Source organism: Notamacropus eugenii, chromosome 1 (assembly GCF_028372415.1).
Source record: "Notamacropus eugenii isolate mMacEug1 chromosome 1, mMacEug1.pri_v2, whole genome shotgun sequence".
Taxonomy (NCBI): Eukaryota; Metazoa; Chordata; class Mammalia; order Diprotodontia; family Macropodidae; genus Notamacropus; species Notamacropus eugenii.
Window position 1 is genome coordinate 18,330,415 of NC_092872.1, and position 6,305 is coordinate 18,336,719.

The window sequence follows — 6,305 nt, forward strand, 5'->3', positions numbered from 1 at the left end:
ATCTTTGAAACTACTACACTTTTTTTCTTTCACTCTCATGTCTTCTTCTTTTTTTTTTTTTTTACCTCTGTGATGTCATTGGGATAAATGCTTTAGATGAGGAACTTCTAATAATGCCTATCAAAACCTTCTCTGGAACTGAATTTCTTAGAAAGTCACAGCCTGGATGCATAAAAAGCCTGGTTTCAATCCAGATCTTCTTGACTTCAAGACGACCTTTCAAATCACAATGATGCCTTTATCTATGCCTTTAATGCACATGTTTGTTTCAAGCAAAAGCTTTGGACAATTAAACATTCTTCTGGGGTTCTTAGCGTGCTTACCAATCTTTAACATTTATGCTTGGGATATTCATATCAATTATTTGGGTATAAAATCTCATAATCAAATTCAGAAAGGCAAAAATATTAAATGTATCAATTTTGGTCATGACGAAACAAAAAGGTACATGTGATAAATGTCTGTGAAATTGGAAACTAAAAATTCTAATCCTAAAAAATGAGTACATCAAAGAACATATAAAAAAAAAAACAACTTCATTAAAAAGAATGACAACAATGAGGCAACATAACAAAACTCTGAGATGCAATAAAAGCAGCACACAGGGGAAAATTTATATGTCTAAACTCTTACATCATTAAAATATAGGAATAACAAATCAATTAATTGGGCATGAAACTAAAAAAAAATAGAAAAAGAACAAATTAAAAATCCTCAATCAAATACTAAATTGGAAATTCTGAAAATCCACTGAGAGAATAATAAAATTGAAACCAAGAAAACTATTGAACTAATGAATACAATTTGGAACTAGTTTCATGTGGGAAATATAACAGATAAACCATTAATCATTTTAATTTAAAAAAACAAATTATGAGTATCAAAAATGAAAAGGATAAATTCACCACTAATGAGGAGGAAATTAAAACAATAATTAGATGCTATTTTGCCCATTTAAATGTCAATATATCTGACAATCTAAGTATAATGGATGGATATTTATAAAAAATATAAATTGCCCAGATGAACAGAAGAGGTAATGTAGTACTTAAATAACCACGTCTGAGTAACAGCAATCAAACAAGCCAATAATAACTTCTTAAGGAAAATAAAATTACCCTGAGCCAGATGGATTGGCATGTGAATTCCACTAAATTTTAAATTTAAATAACAACTCATTCCAATGCTATATAAACTATTTGGGGAAAAATATGTGAATAAAGATGTGAATAGAGTCTCTCCAAATTCCTTTTACAATACAAATATATTACTGTTACTTATACCTGGAAGAGCAAAAAAAAAAAAAAAAAAAAGGAATATAAATTGTAGACCAATTTTCCTGCAAAAAAAAAATCTAAATAAAATACTAGCAAGGAGAATACAGCAATGCACCAAAAGGATCAAATGCTATGGGACATTGAAATTTATACAAAAAATGCAGACATGGTTCAATATTAGTGATATTGGCAACACAACCATGTCAATGACAAAAACAACAAAAATCATGTTTATCACAATAGATGCAGGAAAAGGATAAAAAGAATAAACTTCTGACAAATTACAACATCCTTTCTTTTGAAGAACAGTAGAGGGATTTTCTCCACCTTCCCAGGTTCCTTCAATAGTTCAATTAGCCACCACTACAGTCAGAAGAATGGTGACCTCAGGAGGGCTAAAGATTGACAAGAAACTCAATGAGGGTAAAACAGAAGGAGTCTATGAAGTGCTGGATAGTCTGAAAAGGCCCTCTGGCAGTTTAAAGACCAGATTACAACAGATAATGCAGTTAGAAAAAATATCATCTTGAAGGAAAAACTGAATTTAAACAAAGTTATCAGCAATATTTTTGACTTCTTACAGGAAGAAGGTAGCAAAACAGCTTTCAATAAAATGTTATAAGGCCACTTTCAATGTATCTCAATGGGAAATGATTCCAACTGAATGGATATGTGGGAGAATTTCAGCTTGTTCTTTTCTGAAAAGAAAATCTGGTGTCAAAGAAGGATACAAGTTCTATCCACCTAGAGAGGAATTGTTTTTCAAGTATGATGCCAAAAATGATCCACACCAGCCTGAAGAATAGCTTGAATTCAGTATTGAACAACTACAACTACAAAGGAAACAGTTCTTGTTGATGTTACTGATAATGATCACTGGAGGCTCTTGCCATCTGATGTTAGAAACAAACAAAAAGACAAGCAGTCAAGCTGGCACCTTGATGAAATGCCTTCCGAATGCCTCTACATGGTGAAGAAAAACTTTGAATGGGATGAAGAAAGAGTGGAGTTGATTCAAAAAGTAGGAAGTCTATTCAGACTTGTGAAATTGATGGACTCATCTGAGATTGGTCATTGTGAAAAAATTAAGAAGGCGTGTGGAAACTATGGAATGCCCTGTGAACTCTGGGGAATATCTTTACATAAAAGACCAGAGGATACTCAAAAAATTCAAGCAGAATATGCAGGATATGGGTGTTCCTACTGCATTTGTGGGAGTACACTGCAGAAGCAATGGTTTGGTACTGGAACTGTCCAATAATACTGCATATATAATAATCAACTGCCTTCCCCTTAAACCTAATTGGGAAGCTCAGGATGTATTGTTCTCACTTCAAATGCCTAGTGATGTTGGCTTTTCAACTATATGTTCACCCAGGTGAGCAGCTCAATTTTCATCCCAGATATTTGGATTAAATCATTATTTGACATGGGCTAAACTTTGAGGAAGCATATTAAACACATGGGTTTCCTTGAAACAGATGAGTAAGAAAATCAAAGCATGGAGCTTATGAGAATGTAGTGTCCTTTTAAAAGTGGAAAGCAAAATATTTTAATTAAACTTCAAAAAGCATTACAGATCAGACAAGAGAAAAGATTCTAAACTACTCATAGAAAAATATTAATAAAATTTCTTACTTGTTTAAAAAATAGAGAAGATAAGAATCAAATGAGCTTTGCTTAAAATGATATGTAATATCTAATATTTAAACCCATCAACAAAGATGATCTATTAGAAGTCTTCCCAATAAGACCAAGGATAAAGCAAGGATACCCATTATTATCACTATTCTTCCATACAGTACTAGAAATGCCAGCTATAACAATAAGAGAAGAAAAAAAGGAGTTGAAGGAATTAAAATAGGCAATAAGGATACTACACTACCACTCTTTGAAGATGATATGATGGTATACTTAGAGTATCCTAATGAATCAACTAATAACCTAGTGGCAATACTTAACAACTTAAGCCTACATAAAACATCAGGAAAATATATTACCAACAAAGTCCAACAACAGAGAGAGGAAGAAAAATTCTTTTTTTTTTTTTTTGCAAGGGCATTGACAGGATTTTTATTTTATTTTTTTATTTCTATTTTTTTAAATTTATTTATTTAACTTTTAACATTCATTTTTCAAAAAATGTTGGGTTCCAAATTTTCTCCCCATTTGTCCCCTTCCCCGACCCCCAAACACCAAGCATTCTAATTGCCCCTATCACCAATCTGCCCCCTCTTTTGTCATCCCTCCCTTCCCTTATCCCCATCTTCTCTTTTGTCCTATAGGGCCAGATAACTTTCTATACCCCTTTACTGTATTTCTTATTTCCTAGTAGCAAGAACATTACTCGACAGTTGTTCCTAATATTTTGAGTTCCAACTTCTCTTTATCCCTCCCTCTCCACTCATTCCCTTTGGAAGGCAAGCAATTCAATATAGCCCATATCTGTGTAGTTTTGCAAATGACTTCCATAATAGTCATGTTGTATAAGACTAACTATATTTCCCTCCATCCTATCTTGCCCCCCATTGCTTCTGTTCTCTCTTTTGATCCTGTCCCTCCCCAAGAGTGTTGACTTCAAATTGCTCCCTCCTCCCATTGCCCTCCCTTCCATCCTCCCCCCCCCACCCTGCTTATTCCCTTCTCCCCCACTTTCCTGTATTGTAAGATAGGTTTTCATACCAAAATGAGTGTGCATTTTATTCCTTCCTTTAGTGGAATGTGATGAGAGTAAACTTCATGTTTTTCTCTCACCTCCATTCTTTTTCCCTCCACTAAAAAGTCTTTTGCTTGCCTCTTTTATGAGAGATGATTTGCCTCATTCCAGGTCTCCCTTTCTCCTCCCAATATATTTCTCTCTCACCATTTAGTTTCATTTTTTTATAAGATATGATCCCATCCTATTCAATTCACACTGTGCTCTCTGTCTCTGTGTGTGTGTGTGTGTGTGTGTGTGTGTGTGTGTGTGTAATTCCACCCACTACCCAGATACTGAAAAGTTTCAAGAGTTACAAATATAGAAAAATTCCTTTTAAAGCAATCACAGAAAATGTAAAATACTTGGAAGTCTATCTGACAAGAAAAAGAAAGAACAGGAACTGTATGAGCACAATTACAAAACACTTCTCACAAAGTCAGATCTAAATAATTGGAAAAATACCAATTGTTCATTGGTAGTTTGAGTCAGCATAATAAAAATAATAATTCTACCTAAATTACATAACTTATTCAGTGGCATATCAATCAAATTACTTGAGAATTACTTTATATAGCTAGAAAAAAACAATAACAAAATAAATCTGGAATAATAAAAAGTCACGAATTTCATGGGAATTAGTGGGGGGAGAGGAGGGAAGGAAGTGACCTACTCATATCAGATCTCAAACTATATTAAAAGACAGTAATTATCAAAACAATCTGGTACTCGCTAAGAAATAGAGAAGTGGATTAGTAGAATAGATTAGGTACAAAAGACTCAGTCGTAAAAGACCATAGTACTCTAATACTTAATGAATATATAGATCCAAGATTTTAGGATCAGTTTTGGCATCATCCTTGTAAAACAACTCCATTTTAGATCCACAGAACTTGTCTCTTTCTTTGACACCAGATTTTCTTTTCAGAAAAGAAACAACAGCAATTCTCCCACATATCCATTCAGTTGCAATCATTTCACATTGAAGTACATTGGAAGCTGCCTTATCACATTTTTTGGTGAAAACAGGTTGAGAAACTTGGAAGTAGTTTGGTAGACACTAAGTATAGCCCAATATCTCATCACAGATAAAGTAAAAAGGACTTTATTTGTGTGAAAAATATTTTGTTACTGTCATAATATATTTCTTGATTTTATCTTGCTAGATAAACTCCCAAGTATTTTATGTTGTCTCTAGTGATTTTAAATGGTATTTCTTTTTCTATCTCTTCCTGCTAAACTTTTTTGGTAATACTTGGAAATGCTGATTATTTATTCATGTTTATTTTACATTCTGCAACTTTGGGCAAGTCCTTTAATCTCACTTTGCCTCAATTCCCTTATCTGTTAAAGAGGAAGTAGGACAACAATCTCTAAGGACTCATAAAACTACGAATCTATTGAATCTTACAGTTTTTGGTAGACCTGTGAGCAATGGTCAGTATGCTGATATTATTTTAGTTTCAGTAGTTCAATGAAGAGTTCTTTATTTGCAGAAAACCTTAGTTGAATTCCAGTGGTGTTAAATTCAAGTAATGGCACCTTGGCCAAGTCACTTTCTAAGTTTCAGTTTCTTCACCAGTTAAAATGAGAAGGTAAGAGTTTATTTTGTAAGAACCCTTCCCTGTTGCAATAACTATTAATATTTGTACTCAGAAGATTGCCTTCTCAATTTCTAGAGTTTCCTTCAGATAAGTTAGGTAAAGATTTAACATCAAGACTTCAGAGCATAAAGGATGTATAAGCATTCAGTATTTATGTTTCATGATGGCTGGGACTGAATATATAGATTTTTGCAACTCTCTGAGATACCTGGAAAGCCTTCTAAAACATACATTTTATTGTTGAAAAAATGCAACAATACCCTTTTTAAAGCAGTGGGAGAAATATACGCAAAATAATTTGTTAAAGAATGTTTCTTGATTTTGAAAATCTGAGTACAATTAGAAGATAATTGAATAATATATTTCATTTGTAGCATTTCATCCATGTGATATCAATACTTTTTTGAGAGAAATACAGGGAGGATAATACAGTAATATATGTAATATGTAAGGTGTATTGAAATATCACTAGAAACAAAAGAATTATCAATATTTAGCCATAAATATGATTAATGATCAAAAAAATAAATCCATATGTTAATAATATTAAAATTCACCAAGTAAGATCTATACATTTATAGTTTTGTTTCTGTGTGATACTTAGAGAAGTGTTTTTGACATTGATGGATTTATGATAAAACAATACTTTACATGAGAGAATTGCCTGAATCAATTTTGAAATTAAAAAAAATCTGATGAGAGAAAATATTTTTGTCTCAGTGTGTAATA

At 32.6% G+C, this 6,305-nt stretch overlaps 1 pseudogene; it reads left to right on the forward strand.

Moving 5' to 3' along the window:
• The first annotated feature begins 1,654 nt into the window (after positions 1-1,654).
• On the forward strand, positions 1,655-2,791 carry LOC140522417 (bifunctional phosphoribosylaminoimidazole carboxylase/phosphoribosylaminoimidazole succinocarboxamide synthetase pseudogene; annotated as a pseudogene).
• Positions 2,792-6,305: the final 3,514 nt, after the last annotated feature.